Source organism: Amaranthus tricolor, chromosome 11 (genome assembly GCF_026212465.1).
Source record: "Amaranthus tricolor cultivar Red isolate AtriRed21 chromosome 11, ASM2621246v1, whole genome shotgun sequence".
Classification (NCBI taxonomy): Eukaryota; Viridiplantae; Streptophyta; class Magnoliopsida; order Caryophyllales; family Amaranthaceae; genus Amaranthus; species Amaranthus tricolor.
The window spans coordinates 1,333,500-1,353,604 of NC_080057.1; the positions used below are offsets into that span (position 1 = coordinate 1,333,500).

Genomic DNA, 20,105 nt, shown 5'->3' on the forward strand with positions numbered 1-20,105 from the left:
ATTGTGCTTAAAATTAATTTTTATTGAAATACTTCTTCAAATTCGCTTGGAAGCAACAATGAAGTGGATAGAGCAATGAAACGTAATTGCACACCACAGCAACAATTTAGTGCAGTAAGAGAAAGAAGAAATTTTTGTCATTCCATGAATATTACAACGAGCAGTTTCGGTTTAGGCTCAAAAATTTTCAAAATTTCCAAAATTCAAGAAGAAATTATTAACCTTTCTTGATTTAGAGCTTGATTGTGATCTTTGTAGATTAAAATTATGCTATGTTTGGAAACGATGATTTTATTTAGAAATTTAGAATTGGTTTAAATTTATTGTTTAACAAATTAAAAATTTTCAAATTTGGATTTAGATCAAATTCCTCCATTGTTTTTAAAGTAGTTAAAGTTGAGAATTTGAGAATGACTGCTCAAACCTTGTCATTCTCAAATTCTTTATTTATGATTTCATAATTAAAATTCAGAATTTAAAATGAAATACTTATTTCCAAACACTACACTATGGAATTTGAAGTTACTTTTGGGAATTTAGGGTTAGAGTTTGAATGGAATTGGGAAAAATATTAGGATGAAAGAAAGAGAGAGTTCATTTGGAGTTATGTTCGAATGCCATCAAAATCTTATAATGCTGAAGACTAAACGTTTTCTAACGTTTTTGGTTCAAAAAGGTGACAATGGTACATTATGACAAACCTCAGGATTACCGCGTGAATTTTTAATAAGTTTTAGTTACCACGTGAAAAAGCCAAAACCTTAAGATCAACACGTGGAATTTCCCTTCAATTTTCAAGAGCAATTTGAAAAATTAACACACAATCAATATACTACTTTGATCTATACTCAATCTTAAACAATTATTCATATATGTAACAGGTTTCTCATATACTGATTCATAAGCTCTATAAGAATTCTAATTAGCTATACTCTTTTTGTCTCAAAAAGATCGAAAGAACATGACATTTCATACATATAAAGAAAATAATAGTGAAAATTAAATTGTATGGATAAAATTAAAAATAAGAAAAGAAGAGAGATGATTTGTTAATGAGAGTAAAAGAAAGTGGTTTGATGACTCCACAAAATCAAAATATAGCAAAATTAAAAAAACGAATCAAAATGAAAACTATTATGATCTGTATTGGCGGAGAAAAAATTTATGAATTCTATGAAGGCCCAGTACAATTTTGATAAATATGATATTTTTCTAACAATTTGTATCTTTAAACATCTAAAACATTTACCAAGTAATTTAATATTGAGCCCTCTAATTTTTTGGGGCCCTGTACGATCGAACATATTGAAAGTGCTCAGAACCTTCCATGCATATGTAAACTTAAAAGTAATTCCAATACAATGCCCATTAGTGAGAGACCGTCTCTCGATGGAATTACCTTAAAAATTTAACTTATATTCTCATAATATATATTAAATAGGCTATTTAACCCATATGTAAAACACATATCTCGATGAGACTGTCTACATAATAATTTTCGTGATTTGTGAAAGTTGAAGGACCCTCTAAATAATATTTTTGGGGCCATTTAAAATGGGCAAATGTAACAACCATTCTCAAGGACTCAAACCCTACATCAAAGTACAAAATTAGACATTTTTTTTATTTCAACCCCTCAAGCGTTCCTCTTTTCCAAAATATCTCCAATATGAATCACTCCATATATGAGGTCTTTAATGTTTTGTATAGCCCTACAATTTTTTATACAAATCCATACCATTGTTGAATTTTTTTTAATTCAAATAGCCCATATTACAAATTTTTTTTACATAATATAATAGATGAGATCATTCATATATTACAATCAAGAAAAAAAAGCGAGACTATAACCTTTCGAAATATCAAGATCTCTACTATTTTCTAATTAACTTAACACGCATGACAATACATTACACGTGTTATCAAACATTGGCATGTCTCTTTACATTTACAATTTCAAACATAGAAATCTTATATATTTGAATTCAATATTTCAAATTCAAAAGAAGATACTAAATAACATAATAATTAATGATAAATTAACACTTATTACTTATATTTCCAAAAGGGTGTTGCTAAACTTCGCCACCCTTTTCATTTTTTCGCCACCCCTCCAAATGAAATTACGAATTTGCCCCTGATTTTTTAAAAATTACAATTTTACGACTCATTTCAAATTTTTTATTTATAATAATAATAATAATAATAATAATAATAATAATAATAATAATAATAATAATAATAAAAACAACAATAATAAAATTAAATAATAATAAATATTATTCAAAAAAAAAAAAAATTGAGTCGCCCAAAATTGGGCGACTGAACCATGGTCGAGTCGCCCAGATCTGGGCGACTCGACCATGGTTCAGTCGCCCAATTTTGGGCGACTCAATTTTTTTTTTTTTTCTTTTTTGGAAAATAATAATAATAATAATAATAATAATAATAATATTAATACTAATAATAATAAATTATAGATTAATGTGGTCTATTAGCTCAGTTGGTTAGAGCGTTGTACTATTAACGTGAAGGTCACAGGTTTGAGACCTGCACAAGCCATTATTTAATAATTATTAATTTTTTTATCATATTTATAATAGAAAATTAATAATTATTAAATAATGGCTTGTTCAGGTCTCGAACCTGTGACCTTCACGTTATTAGTACAACGCTCTAACCAACTGAGCTAATAGACCACATTAATTTATAAATTATTATTATTATTATTATTATTATTATAAATAAGAAATTTGTAAGGAGTGGCATTTTTGTAATTTTTTAAACTACAGGGGCAAATACGTAATTTTAGGGGGGAGGGGGGTGGCGAAAAAATGAAAGGGGGTGGCGAACTTTAAGGATTGGGTTCCAAAATTCTTCCACTTGTTAAGATCAATTAGTTAGCATATTATTTGGATGTTATGATCCTTATAAAGATTTTATTTAGATGTAAACCCTAACTTTTGGCAAGGTACATTGCCGACACTATTTTGTTAGCAAAGTCAAAAGTAAGAACTTTGCAAATAATTGGAAGGGAGATATTCTTTGGATGCTCAAACGTCATTGTTGATGCTTCGTATGATGGCACTACAATTGGGACCATTTTGAAAATATGTTATTGACCCTCTTAAATGGCTATTGTAAATTCTTATAGATCAATAATCATATTTTATTTCAGTTGAAATATGTTTTAATTATATTAATTAAATAAAATCAAAAATTCGATTATCGCTGTCTTATTTTCTCGGCCTATTCAATATTTTAAAAAATTATTCTCACATATCAATAGAAATAACTAAATTCAATGCTAAGTACTAAAGCTAAAGTACAATTCTTAATTTTAACTTAATTCTACTTGTCTTGAGTTTATTATGACGTCCATATTGTAATTTGAGATCAAAATAAATTTCATTTAGTTCTAACAAACTTATTACATTGAATTTAGGCATTTAGCGAAAATATCTACTTCACATTCATTTTAATTTTATTGAGCTCAAAACAGAATCTTGAACCAAGTACTATTGGCTCATTTTGGTGCTCGTATCCCATAATTTTGAGTAAGATTTTGGATCCAAATCTACTAGATCTAAATCATCTAATGAGCCTATGGTGCTAGAACCATCTAGAATTTATTGTTATTATTGTATTACTCCATTCTTTTTTTTTTTTCTCGTTTACTTTTTGCACAGTTTTTAAAATAAATTTTAAGCCTTAATATCTCTAAATATGCATCATAAAAAACTATAAAAAATATATAATAAAAAGTATAGATTAAAACGAATTTAACAAGATCTCACATGGATATATTTTATCATTTATATATGTCTAAAACTCTTAATCAAATTTCTCTTTAACGGGAAGAATATTAGGAAATAGAAGGATTATTATTATTATTACTATTATTATTATTATTATTATTATTATTATTATTATTATTATTATTATTATTATTATCTCACCAACATCTAACTATTTCATTTTGGGACGGTCATATTTTTATTTTTTACTATATTTTCCCCCTTTTTTTAGTGGTTTAAAATAATTAGTTTCACCATTTTAAATTGTTCCCAATTAATCTTACCTTCTAAAAGCACAACAAATGCATATAGGGTCACTTTCAAAGTGATCCTCAACGGTTTTTTAAAAATCAAATATATTAAAAATGAGAAGAATCCAATGAGATGAAAAAAATAATTTTATATGAATTATTTTAGGTAAACAACGATAATTTATAAATTTGTTTAAATTCAATTAAGTTTAAATTTGTTTGACACAATTGAATTAAATTTAAGAAGAATGCTCACCCACTTTACTACTTTAGTTAATAGTTATAGAATAAATGCATAGATTCAGTTAGTCCACAAGACCGCAAGTTGAGTATCATTGGAAATCAAAATAGTTTGTGGTTCTGACTCCATAAAATCAATCAAGTATTTGTATACTCACTAGTCACTCCATCTGGCAATGCCAGCATGGCACAATCTATATCTAGTCGCTGTCAGTACAACTTTAAGAAGATATTTATCGCTACTGATAGTAACGTAATATGAAAGAAAATATCACTATTAATAGCAATCTCAAAACGACTAAATAGTAATCATTTTTGGTGTATTACTGATGAAATGGGCAAACTCTAAAAATCTAAAAGCTAAACTAAAATGAAGTTGTATTTTAAAAGTAAAGCGATAAGGATGTAGTTTTAGTTGATCAATCTAATGATTTGTAAAGAGAAGTAGTAAACTTATTCAGGCGTGAGGTGTTGAATATGATGCATATGGAGAATTCCTTACTTCTATTCATTATTTCATTGTAAAATTCGAGGATGTTTTTACACAAGCATGTGAACACACTCTACAACTAAGACACATACTAAAATATTGTCCTTACATTTTTCATAAATTGTCGTGATAAACGGTCTTTTTTAAAGATTATTTCTAATTGAGTCGATTCATTATATATTTTTTAAAATATTATAAGTAGACATTATTAAGAATGATGTAAATATACATTTAAGATATTAAAAGTAGGCATTAAAGATACGGTAAACAAGCATTAAAAATAATATACGTAGACAATAATCTTTAATGGACTGGACTTAAAATACGTCTCTCAAGAAACTAGATGTTTTTCTTTCTCCATTTTGTTATATAATACTCCCTCCGTTCCTATTTGTTTTTCCTATTTGGGTATTTCACAAAGATTAAGAAAAAGAGAATCTTTGGTGGTTGTGGGCATTATTTTAATTATATAATAGTGGGAAGTAATGATTGTATTGGAAGTATGAGGTTGTAGTGGGTATTATTTTAATTAAATAGTAGTGTGAAGTAATGATTGTATTGGAAGTATGAGAGAGAAAATAATTATAAATAAAAGAAAATGGGTACATTAAAAGAAAAGGGGGATTTTAAGGGGTAAAAGTGAGATAAAAATTTTCTAAAAATAGAAAGTATTCTAAAGTGGAAGAACTTTTGAAACTACCCGTTATAGTAATGTGGAAGATCAAAAAGGAACGGAGGGAGTACAAGTATTTGACCAGAGTTACGCTCTAACCCACCTGAAAAGGGATACCTCAAAAGAAAGTCAAATTAGTTGGTTTATGAGTATCATTGGAAAAATTACTTAGAATAATCTAATCTTTTATTGATTTTCCTATAATAATTTTAACTTTTAATTAACCATGAATAATCATAACTATAAGGAATATCTGCTAAGAATGCACTAAAATGACCTCTTACCTACACCACAAGTCATTTTGCATAAAAAAAATACATACAAAACTAGATTATAAAAAATCAAAATCAAAATCAAAAATTTTGAAAAAATTTAAAAAGCAATCGAATAAGTTTATTTTTTAATTTAAAATTTTAGTTTAATATTTTAGATTTTTTAATTTATTTTTTTTTTGTATGTCATTTAACATGCAAAAACCAATTACAATTTGAAAAACAATGTTCTTGAGTAAGTGACCTTAAAATTCGGATAATTTATGATTAATCAAAAGTTGAGATCATTATAGGAAAACTAATAAAAGATTGAATTATTTTAGGTGAATTTTTAATTTTTTTATTATAAAGTGAGGTAGAAAACACAGAGAAATAGATAATAATCAAACCAAAAATTTTCCCAAAAAATTATATATTTACACCAACTGAGAAAAGACATAATTCTTAATTCCTTTAATATTATTAGTAGGAGAAAAAGATTCAAACCCATAACTTAAGTTAAATAAAAGGTGCAAAGATTTAAATCTGGATCTTCTATAGATATACAAGCAATCTAATTAATGTCTTATCTAACTAGAAGTAAATTGAGCTTACACAGTGCACAAATCTAATAATAGCCAAAATGAAGTCAAATGAGTACTTGAAACCTAACAATTGCTAGACCTTTGAAAAAATCATAGGATATGCCAAGGTAAGAAAATGGTGGGCAAAAATCAAACTCAAAACCTTATTGAGACGTTATTTAACTTAAATTAAATTTTAAAAGTTGAAGTAAGTTCAAATTGGTAAGTACTACTTTCACAAGATCACCAACACTCGCTCTCTTCAATTTGTAAGCCAATACAATGACATCGGAGCATCATAAGTATTTTAAAAATATGTTCAAAAAACCATTCATAGATGACCATTATTTTTGGATGGAATCAACGAGTAAAAATCAATATTAAAGAAATTCAGTCCTACCCAACCTCTTTTCGAAGCTATAAAAGGAAAGACAATTTGCAAGTCTAATTAGTTGTGAACTGCCATTGCAAGTCAAACCACATACGTATTGTGCAAATTAAATAAAATGGAATTGTTAAAAAAAAAAAAACAAATTATTATATCGCCACAATCCATTAACAATGAAGACACAACTTATATTTTTCATCCTTTTGTTGCTTGCAGAGTCACACTCGTCACTTTATCTCAAATACCCATATTCAATTTCAAATCAAAATGTTTGATATATAAACGTGTTAATTTAATTTCAAATATTGATATCTTTTAAATAATAATCAAGTCTAACACTTTAACACAAATACAAGTTCATGTTTGACGGTTTACAAAAATTCAAGCAGCATTACTTCGTTTTTTCGAGTTTGTCATACTTTTTAAAAAGCCTTAATATTTATTGTTGATAATGGTGACTGAAATTTGCTAGCACCATTGGAAGAAGATGGATACAGGTTAAAGAGTACTCCGTGGGGCGCGTTAAAGACCGCGGGGCGCGGAGTTCACACTGCTCTAGTCCGCGGGGCGCGGAGTTGCTTCTGCCTCCACTCTGCGGCACGCGTAGTTTTACACGGCTCGCATAGTTTTGGTTTCTTTTCACTGGAAACGTCTTTTGGGACGGTTACCTTTGTTAGTGGTCGGTTATTTGTGGTTACTTAGTCCCTAAAACTGTCTTTCAAGTTGGTTTTGTTATAAATACATCCTCTTGTTAGCACTAGGGTACAATGATTCACAAATTGAGAGAGATCACAAGAGAGTCATAGTAATTTGTGAGCGTGATTGTAATTGATATTGTATTCTTTGCGATCATAGTGAAATTATTTGTTCTCGGTGCCGGTGGACGTAGCTATCACATTGATAGTGAACCACGTTAAATTTCTGGTGTCATTTTCTTATTGTTTGTATTGAATTTCTTGTTGTTTCATTGTTGTTCATCAACCTTGCTTCCGCTGTCGCACAATATTTATTATGAATATAAATAGGCAAACTCAAAAAAACCAAGAAATCATGAACCAACACTTTTCTTTTTGATTTAGCGAAGATGACCAAAACTTGTAAACCAGACATGATAAAGAAAGCCCATTCCACAACTGAGCTTTCCAATGGCAAAGTGTAGGGAAAACAAAAGCATTACCGTACACTTTAACTTTACTCCTTACACTTTAATATTAATATTAATTAAAATGCTTCCAACCACTAACAACATCAAATAAAAAAAATAAAAAAAATAAAAAACCCAGTAGACACAGCATCAAAATATCAGAAAATAATGAAAACGGCATTGACCCACAACCCATATATTATCATTTATCACCAAACATTTCATATTTCTCAGATTTGAATTAAATACACTAAAATTTAAATACTTATATCTTGTCCACCAACAATCTCATAAACAAAGAAGTGTATTTGATCTGCAGAAATTCTCTGTTGATATTATAATGACTAATGAACGCATTGTGAGATGCGAGAAACACGCTACTAAATTGCACATCAACACTGTAGACGTCATATGAATCCAGCAAAATAATGTTGATATTTAAGTACGGGGTGTATCTAGACACGGGCTGGCATGGGCCATGACCCAGGTCATGAAAAATAAAGTATTATGTTAAACTAATGTTCAGCGTTCGAACCCGTTGACTTTCTATACATTTTGAAAAAGGCGTTTCCAACTAAATCATGTCAATGAGAGGTCATATAATATTGACCCAGGTAATAAATTTTTTCTAGATTCGCCCCTACAAATTAAGTACAAGATATGAACATACGATCTAGGAACATGTACATACTGTACCACATTTCCACAAACTCAGATAAATCTTTGGTGTCAACTTTATTATATTCTTCTTCCGATCACAATTACAAAATACGTTTTCCATATAAGAAAAAGCAAAATCATCAAAATCACAGCATCTTACTAATTGCAATGGTGTTGGAAACCTGTCATCGAAAGAAAAAAAATTTATAGCGGAATGATATAAGTGATTAATATTGAGTATAACAACATTTGAACTTCCCAACCCCTCCCTCCCCCCCAAACCATTTACTGTCGGTTTGGTTAGTGATACTAAATAATTGGTAATAAAAATAATTTATAAAGTAAAATTTTATCAAAAGTTTCATATCATTACCATGATAGTGAAACTTTAATCACAAAAATATATATTTTTTTTAACAAAATTCCATTACCATCTAATACCACCTCTCCCAATGACAATGCATTGGAATAAATTTTATGAAGAAAATGAAATTAAAGTTGGACAAACATGACCATCAAGGTATCCAAGAGATTTTTCAACCAAAATGACATTAGTTTACATTTCTGTTACTACCGTTTAATACCACCAACCTAATATGCCGTAATGGCATAGGGGTAATGGAATAAGGTTGCGTACATCCATTCCAACCCCCATAAGTGAGAGTCATTCAATGACATTAAGAGTAATGAAATAAGATTGCGTACATCCAACCCCAAACCCGCATAAATAGGGAATTTTTGAAAAAGGTGAGCGAAAAAAAAAAATTAATTGAATAAACGATTATTCAAACTATTTCAAAAACTGAGCGTGAAACTCGCAGACCTAAGGTTTGGGGCTGTTCTTAGTTAGTAACTGCGAACAGGTCAAAAAATACAAAATAGTTGTTCGCAGTTACTAACTGCGAACAGCAAAAAAAAAAAAAAAAAAAAATTTTTTTTTAGGTCAAATAGTTGTTCGCAGTTAGTAACTGCGAACAGCTATTTTGTCTTTTCGCTGTTCGCAGTTACTAACTGTGAACAGCTATTTTGTCTTTTTTGACCTGTTCGCAATTAGTAACTGCGAACAGCTCCAAACCATAGGTCTGGGGTTTTCACGCTTAGTTTTGGAAAAAGTTTGAATAATAATTTATTCAATTAATTTTTTTTTTTCGCTCACCTTTTTCAAAAATTCATAAATAGGAGCCATATAATAACATTCGTAACCAATGTTGTAATGAAAAAATTATTGAGTAAATACTTAATTATTACAGTAGCAGACCAGAATTTTTTTAGTGATCTATCCCTACTACAAAAAATTGAAGAATGTTGACTGCAAGAAGTATATATACTTTTATAATATAATATTTAAAACCTAATACAGCCATCACACAGGTCAGAAATAATATGCTGCATTAAAAAAGTAATTACAATGCTATTTGAGCATGAATCAAATCCTAAAATTACACTCAGGAATTTCATAGCAGAATAATATGATTTATAGTTCCTGCAGTTGATGAATTGTGAATGCTACGCGAGGTGATTTGGCCGTTTGATAAGTTGTCGCCTTTAGCATTTCCCAATGATGGATTGTATAGATGTTGAGCAGTTGCATTTGATTGTTTGTTGCCATTAGCCTTTACTTACCACCTGGCACCTTCAGCTATTGGCGAATATATCCACCTTCCATTCCCATCTTTCTCTTAACTAATCAATTTCACAAAACTAATCAAATAGAACACCTAATCCATGCTAATGGCTGAATATGAGCCTCCATCAAGCAAGGCAAGAATGAATGTTGCAAAATGTTGGCTATTTTCATATCCCATATTGAAAAAATGTGCACAACAAAATCTAGTGTATATGAAATAAAAATATTCCATATCAATTAAAAATGAGCATATCCATCATTTTACATTGACAGTTAATGTCGGTTGTTGTTGCAACCCTTCATTGATGCAGATACGTCATGTAATAACAAGGAGTTTAGATACAACTATACAAGCTTAAAGATTTAATAAAAAGTGAACGAAAAGTACTTTAGAGGAATAAATGATATATAAATGGTATATAGATAGAATTTTTATATATATTAATTAAGATGTTCTTAAAATAGAATTTAAACTGAAATTCTTCATTTATAATTTTATAATTGAAAACTATAATATAAACTGAATTTTTTTCTCAAACAAAACATAGGAGCTCTATATATATATATATATGTGGGGAAAACATGACACTAAAAATTGTTTGTGATATATAGTAACAAAAGGTCAACAGGCACCAAGAAAGAAAAATGTACTAATAGAGTAGTACACTGGTGAGGCTGAGAATTCAATATCATTTATGAACAACGTTCAAAGATTCTAAGGGTCAATTTCTTAATGTATGAACAACGTGCATGCATGGGAACAAGGAATAAGGAGCGCATGGCCGCATGCATGATTAGCTCATGAATTGGAGTAATTAAGCTAAATAGCTTATGTGCCAAGTAAAGCTAAGCACTACAAAAGCAAAACAAAACACAACGTGGGGAGCAAGCAGAGGAATGCACGCTCATCAAGAGTGCGCACGCTATCTTTGTTCTTTTCGATTTGTGTAAGTGCTTGTTTGTGGGTTGAAAATTATCCATTGTGCTCCACATCCTGAAGGAGGATGAGGTTTTTACCAGCTTCAGGACTATAAATATGTATTGGAATAGATTAGAGGCCATTACAAGATTACAAGACTTCGTACCACATCGGTTGTATGGGAACTATTGTGGGGGTGTATAGAGTAAATGAGCACTCTCACCCGTGCAAAAAACCATGGTTGCGGATGCGTTTGCAAAAACGATCGCGATATCGTGGAAAACGGATAACGGAGTACTAACGAGAATCGCGACCAACGTGGTATTTTGGGGGGAAAAAACAAATAGGGAGATTTTGAGCTTATGATTTCATTTTGGTTGACCTACTATTACTGTTCAATAATATCCTCACAGCTATATGATTGTACTATTTGACTATATGAGGTACTTTTAGAGGATAATTATCCACTTATAACTCAATTATTTTGTTTAACAAATAAAATTATAAGTAACTAAAATATAAGTAAATAGTAATAATTAAAGTTAATGGGTATTAATGAAATGTAATCAGGGAGATGTTAAAACATTTTCTAGAATTTAAGGAGATGTCAGAATGTATTTTTCTATAATCTCTTCTCAACATATAGCACTGTAACAGCGAAATAGCACGGCATTACACGTTACGTAACGATTACAGCAAAGTTAACCGTGAAAATTCATGCACCGTTATAACGGGATTTGACAGTGCAAGAACTTCTTAATAAATTACATAATGGTCGTTACATAACGTAATGGACGAAGGAGTTTTTATTCCATGCTCTCACCTACCTGGCTATACTTTCGGGTGAGTTCTCTAACAAAATACTCACATAGGGAATCGCAAACCTCACCCTAATAATCAAAATCCTTCACTGATTTATGAACTATCTAGTCAAGTTTATTTCAGTGTTCTTCTTTTTTCACATCATAGGTTTATACTTAGCTCAATTCAGTGCTAAGTGTAACTAGTTCTCTCTGTATCTTTTGAGTATTGTTTCACAGACGTTGCAAGCACCAACTAGGAGAAATAAAGCTCGAGAAATCCTTAAAGGTTGCCTAAGAGGAATATCAAATTTCTGATTCACTTCTCTACTTTGCTATTCTTTGCACTGTAATTTCACTAAGCTGTAATCTCTAGTTATGATGTAAAATCAGTCCAAGAACATTCTAAAGATATAAATCTAGCTAAATCCTTTGAAGAGTCATCATTTGATTTTTACGGGTTAGATGGTCCTTTCATTACAAGTCTTGCTTTGACTTGTATCTCAAGGTCTTGGTAAGCAGTTCAAAGTGCAACAGAATTCGTCCTAAGGGTGCAAGTGAACTACGGTTTTCATACAATAAAAGGGATGTTTATTTGAAATCCTTACCTAAAATAAGCCAGTCAAAATCAGCTTTCTTAACCTTAAAAAGGAAATATTCATGAAGATATTATTTCCTCATTTATTCGGTCAATAAATATGGCATGTTTTTTATTTCATTCTTTGTCTTTTGCTGAATTATTCCTTCATTATGGCTGAATTATTTTGACTCTTCATTCCCTTCAATATGGCTGGTTTGTGTTTATCTTTAATGGTGGAATTCAAGAAGACTATCAAAAGATTAGAAGCATTTCATGAGCAATCAAGAGTTTTCGGATCTCAAGCATCACAAGGGACGAATTATTATCTTTCAATGGTTGAAATTTGAAATGTTTAATTTATGGTTTTATTAGTATGGTTGTTTTGTTTTCTTTCAATAAAGAAGGATGTAATTTTGTAGTAGAATTTGAAAGGGTTCATAGAATTCTGATTATGCTTTGATGTAATTACTTAATCACTTGATTGTTTGTAGTCAAGTGAAAGGTTTATTTCTAGATTTTTCTTATGTTTGTAAGCATATATAAAGGCCTTAATTCAATAAATAAAATTATCCAATCTGAATTCCAATCAAAAGCTTTGTCTTATGCATTTGTTCTTGTACTTGTGTTAAGTATTTTGAACGATTTTCCATTAATGAGGTTAATTTCTCATCATTGAAGAAATTTGTGAGTTTGTGAGAGTTCCAAACATACTTATGATTAATTCGAATGAGTATTCCTCAAATTAAGAATACACCCTAGCAAGATTAAGCGAGTGTTCACTACAATTTAGAAACCCTTTGGCGACAAAGGGTTTTTATCACCAACTTTGTCACAAAAGCCATTTAGCGACAAAAAAGGCAACAAAACCCCTTTGTCGCTAAATATTTTGTTGCAAAAAAAAAATTATAGCTAAAATTGTTGCTAAACTGATTTCCAGATTTATAAAAAATTGAATATTTGTCATTATTATTAAATAATAATAGTAATTATTACTATTATTATTTAACAATAATAATAAATATTCAATTTTGTTTATGCATAATACTCAAACACTATATATAAACAACAAAAGTAATTAAATTGAAAATAAATAGATTATTCTTAAATAAAAAAATTAAATATTCATGAACAAAAAAACAATTGAAGAACAAACGAAGAACAAGAACAAACAAACTCAGATCTGAACAAGAACTAAAAACGAAGTCGAATCTGGACATGAGCAAACGAACCCAGATGAAACAAAAAAAATGAAAAAACAGAACAAAAAGATGAAAAAATCAAAGAACAAAAAGATCATGAACAAAAAACCAACAAAATCCACATCAAAAATCATAAACCAAAAGCATGAACAATTAATCTCAATGGCCGCTATCCATTTCTATCACCTAGTCACCCACAATTAATCTCAAGTCACATTTGTTGGATATTGCTCTGAAATATGAATCCAAGGTATTTGAAACGCTTATTTGAAGTGATTTCTTTTGCTTCTAGCTTTTAGTGTCTCTCTGTCTCATTGGTGCTAAAGTTATGCTTCATGTAATCTATCTTACTCCGACTTAATTTAAACCCTCGTGACTCAAATTCTTGTCTTCATCGTTGCAACTTAGCAGTTATCTCATACCTGATCTTGTTTACCAAAGTGATGTCATGAGCAAACACTACATCAAGGCATTCTAACCGACAGCTTGCTTTAGTCTCATTTTCTTCGAAACCCCTATGCATCTAATATTTTTTATTCTTCGCGTAAATTATCTATTTTTGTCCTCCATTAAATATCTCATCAAAATAATCCATCCACCGATTCTTGATGTTCACGTCCTAAACTAGAATGTTCTTATACTTGTTCTTATAAACCTTTACTTGCCTTTGCTTTGCCATTCTATGGATGTTTTTTCTCCATCAAAATTTAGTTTGTCAAAAACCTCTTCAAAATGCTAGTCCCAATTAATTAAATAAAAAGTTTCAAAGTCACAAATGGATGATACAATTTGGTACAAAAGAAAACCATGATGTAAACCCTATATTTTACCCGGGAAATGTGGAACAAGCAAAGCAGATATTATTTGACTGTAAAGATCTTAATCCAGGCAAAAGTACACTTAAAAATAGAAAATGTGAAAATTGATTATCAACCAATAACTAATGTTTTAAGTTGAAACTGTAATATGCAGATCTTTAAAGAGAACGGAATGATTGTGATGCCAAGACTAACCTTCAATAACAAACGCTATGAATTGATGCAAGGCCAACATTATGCTCCGCCCGAACCAGAATGTGTCGCACATGGTGCTTGCGTTCTATTGTCATTCACACTATTCTCTCCTGGCAACACAACAGGGTCCACCCGATGTTGAGTAACAGACTCACGAGCTTGACAGCTTAAAGAGCTGTCAGGTTCAGAGTCATTGTAGGGTCTCACATTATCCCTAGTTTCCATATGCTCCATCATTTGTGATACAGTAGCTATTTCAGCATACTTCAAAGCTTCTGAAAATGATGAAGATCTGACGGACATGCTCTAACTTGGCTTCTGGGGAGAAGATTGATTTGGAGACCTCCTAGAACATTGTAATAGAAACACAATAAAAAGTCAATATAATTATGTTACAGCAAAAGAATCTCCCAAAAGAAGCTCACAAACAAACATTGAGCTTTCCTTTGATGTATTTTGTTTCTGGTGATTTGGAGGGGGATGGGGTATGGGAGAAGGGAGGAAACAAGTGTTCTGATTCAGAGATCAGGATGGATCAGAGCATTTACCTGCTGTCTGAAGGAGACGGAAGACCAGCATTGATGCTACTAATTCCAGAGGCCGAAACTACATCTGCGTGAGTTGTATAATTTTGGTACGGATAAATGGGAGGATGATTCTCCCCCAATGCTAAGCAAGGAAGGTGTCACAGCGGAACTGGCTGAAGTTGGTTCAGCTTGCTCTGCTTCAGAAAGAGAAACAGAACCGTCCCGGCCATTAGGGTGAGCTGAAAATATAAGAAATTGAAGACGATCTTGAGCTGATGATTTCCCCCTATGGCCTTCTCTTCTAGAAAAATGCGCTCTCGATTCATTGCAGCAGCAGCAGCTAAGTGCTAGATTATGCGCTCCTGCAGTTCGGCATCAATAACACCAACTGGCAACTGTGATAATGTGTGTGTGTGTGTGTGTATATATATATATATATATATATATATATATATATATATATATATATATATATATATATATATATATATATATATATATATATATATATATATATATATATATATGAGCAAGCAAGAGATTAAATCAGTAGAGAAATGCCAACAGGCATGGTAAGCAGAATAGCTATCTACTTACATGCTGTATCTCGAAATTTCCTAAAGCTGGATGGTGAAATATTGCAGCATTTCTGGGTGGATCAAGCCTGAGGTTTCTCTCTTGTAATACAACATCCAATAGTTCTTGGCTGCAATATCCAAGTAAAGGGGGATAAACATGCAATCAGCATCTGATAAACAAACCAGAAGAACATCATGATAAAAAGACACTGAGGTGCAAACCTTGTAGGGTCCTTCAAACTAATTGGCTGCGAACACATTGGGCATTGAGAACTCCGCTGGCACATGCAGGTCATAAGGGATACATAGGACTTAGATAACTTTACCATTTAGTATGTACTAATAGTTTGAATCAAAATAAAAGTGAATTCAATCTATAAGAAATTAGTAGAGTGACATCATTATATGCAACTTCAATTTCAAAATAATAACATCACCACACAAAAAAGAATAAAAATAAAAATAAAAATAATAAAAAAAATAAATAACAGAATAACTTTAGCTACCAATCATACTTCAACACAAACACAGTGATTTAAACTTGACCATTTAGTATGCACTACTACCTGGGCAAAATTTTAGCTACCTATCTGAACTTGACCATCGAATGAGGAACGATCAGATACGAGATACAAAATAACTTTAGCTACCTACCTATCATACTTCAATGCATACACTGATACACAGTGATTTGAACATGACCATTAAGTATGTACTAAGATGAAACCTAAAAAAATAACGAAAATCCACTTAAAAACATTTTCTTAAAGAAAAAAATCTATTTTGTTTTATTTTGTTTTCAAAAACTTTTCTATAAAAAATTGTATCTCGTATCCAATCGTTCCCCATTCAATCTAGGTTGTATTCCTTGTTTTCATTCCTGTTACATGTTTCAAACCGAATGTCGTTCAAGGTTGTCGCGGCATCTCACAGTGCCATGACTCGTTTCAACAACATTGCAATGTGAATTGTTCAGTTGAGAATTATTCACAGAATTGAAGTTTCAAGAGCATTTATTAAATTAGAACATACAATAGGCCTTTTACAACCTTACACATATTTTAGAAAAATGTAATGGCAAATCTGTTAGAATAGCATTTTATAGTTGTTATTCTATGATTTTATGGGCTTTTGTGAGAGGCTAAGCTCAAAATTCTTTTTATAAATCCCTTATAAAGCAGTTATTATTTAACGGAACGGCGTCATTTTTATTCCATGTGCCACACCATACACTCTAAAGTCATTAAATTCGCACTCCAAACAAATCGCTAGTATTTACACGCATAAATACTGAATGAGCACAATTACCATTCAAGAATACACTGAAGATGAAACTTGTGCTTACATCCCGTCACCTGTAAAATATTAATCAACATTAAAATTAAATAAATCAGCATAATGGTACGTTTTACAGTTCACTAACTTGTATACTACAAATCAGCGTAATGCATTACAGTTGAAGGATCACTATCACAAAATTCCTCAAGGCAGATACTACAAGCGTCATCACACGCCTCTTGAATTCCACCCTCTACAAATGCTGCGGCGAAAGTTAACTTTGCCTCCTCCAATTTCTTGCTTTCCTCCATACTTGAAGCCCATCAAAAACCCGACCAAAACCTCCATAATCACCACATATTATAAATACAGAAAGGATTAATACCTTTTTCACTCATTCAATTGAAATCAAAAATATCAACAAAACTTTCAAAACTTATAATTTTCTTCAGCAATTCAATTTAACAATCACTAAGGATTGACAAAAGTACCCAAAATCATATTTTTCTCAATTGATCAAAAACAAAAACCAAATATTTCCACGAAATCCAAAATAATTTTACAGAAAATCAATTACAAATTCAACAAATAACACAATCAACGAGTCAACAAGTCAACTCAAATCATAATAAAATAAACACAAGTAAATCAAAATGATCAAAACTAAAAAAGACAAATTATACAAAAAATAAAGCTAAAAATAGCTAATTCAAGCAAACCTAAAATAAAAAGTTACTTTACTAATAACTTAATCAAATAAAAATACTTACTGCCATGAAATTTACTGATAAAGCAACTTCAATAAAAAAAATCAGCGATGATCGACGAATATATAAGGAAAGATAAATTTGGAAAGGAAAGATAAAAACCCTAGACAGAGAAAATGGAAGGAGGAGGAGAGAGAAACAAGAGAGGGAATATGATCGGAGAGGATGAAAATTGTGAAAGAATTAAAAAGAAGAGTAGTCCACTTTTAGTTCATTTTGTTAAAAAATAGGTAGAATATAAGAAGAATAAAAAGTATAAGATATTGATAAATTTATATATCTGTCTCTTTTTATTGTACATAGTGGTACAAGATAATGCACATATATATAGTACAAGATACAAGTAAAAGTAGAAATAAGTTACTATTGAAGAAGATAGGATTACACAACTTAATGCATTTAAATAAGTTGTCAAATTAATTGTAACACTTTCTCCTGAATGCATTACATATATGTGGGAATTTTATTATGATATCCATAGTTCTAAAAATGTCTCATTAAAAACCTTTATCAGGAAAAACCCAGTGGGATAAACACCTGATCAAAGGAAAAAAAAAATAAAATGAGCATATTTCTCCCCCTGAAGGTAACATATGTCTTTAAATCCGCACATCCCAATCTTGCGTATCAAATACTTGAATTGCTTTGACAGAAGTGACTTTGTGAATAAATCAGCGGGGTTTTCATAGGATTGAATTTCTTGGACTTTTTATCTCTTTATCTTTCCGCAAATCATGTGCAAAGAATAATTTTGATTCTCTGACTTGGTTGTTACATGCATCATTATCTTCATAAATTTTAGTTGGTGCCCTAGTTGTATCGTTTAAACCACAATCTTCTTGGAGTTTGTCGATCATGGATCTCAACCATACACACTCTCGACTGACTTCATATAAAGTTATAAGTTCTGCATGATTTGAGGATGTCGTCGTTAGAGTTTGTTTTGTTGATTTCTAAGATATTGCGATTCCTACATATGCAAATACATATTCAGTTTGTGACTTGGCCATACGTGGATCAGATAGATATCCTGCATCAGCATATCCAGTAAGTTTGGCATCATTTCCTAATCCTTTGGTTATCTAATTCAAATCACCTTTAATTCCTAAACCTTATTCCGATTTTGTAATTTCTTCTAAATATTAAACTTTAAAAAAAAATATATAAATATATTCTTAAATTTCTTTATAAGCACTAAAATATTATTTTATTATTTTATACTATGAAAAGTAAAATTTTAATATTATATTTACGGTTTTATTAAAACGTTACGTTTCAATTTCGTTTCCTTAAACTAACTTTACTACTTATCATTTTAACCTTACAACTTTGATTTAATTATTTTATACCTAAAAATTAACTATATTTTTTCTTATTAACTTTAAGTATAGTTTTAACCAAAATTTTCTAAGTAAACTATCATATTTTCATAATCAAACCTTAATCATACTTTCTCATTAATCTAAAACATTTCACTAGTATAAACTAGAACAAAAATTTGATGAACCAAAATCCTTTCTACATCAATCCATAATGTTCATCACTTACACAAGCTATCACCATTTTCTTACACAAGTTAACCTTCTTCTACACTTCAAACTCTTACACATCCACTTATACACCCCAACTTTTACACATTCACTTACACATTTTAAATCACTTACACAAGTTAACCTTCTTTTTCATACAATCTTATGAACTAAAAAGTTGCCCAAAACCCATTATAAATACCCCTCCTTAGCCATGAGATCACTTGCACCTCCATCATCAAATCTTTCTATCATTCTTTCTTATATCTTCACTTCATTAACATCTTACTAACTTTATACCTTTTTTATTAGTTGAAGAATCAAATGAAGATGGAGCTTGATCTTATCACTTCTTAAGCCAATAATCATCAACTTTTGAAAAGTCGAGTATTATCTTTTGAAACTTGGATATCATTTTATTTTGGGTAATTGAAGATCTACTTCTTTGAAGCTTGGAACCTTGAAGACTTTCTCTTTTGGAGCTTATTTCTTTAAATTCTTATTTTCCTATTATTATTTTCTTACTTGGTTTAGCACCACCTTCGGAGGAAAATGGTACACATTTTCTTAACTCTCTCGTTATGTGATATTTATTTATGGTTGCTCAATAATATAAAAGCATGATCAACATGATTTTATTTTAATCATTTAAACTTTACATGGTAATATTAAAGTCATATCCAGTTTAGTGATATTTCGTCAAAACAATAATACTTTTGGGACACTCGAAAAAAAAGTCATATATATGGAAATTTTTGATTATATGATAATATAGATATATATGAATTTTACTAGTTAAATAAACTTATG

General features: G+C 30.4%; 1 pseudogene; it reads right to left on the reverse strand.

Annotated features, from left to right (window-relative positions):
* Positions 1 to 9,566: 9,566 nt before the first annotated feature.
* LOC130826737 (E3 ubiquitin-protein ligase RHF2A-like) lies at positions 9,567 to 17,997 on the reverse strand (annotated as a pseudogene).
* Positions 17,998 to 20,105: the final 2,108 nt, after the last annotated feature.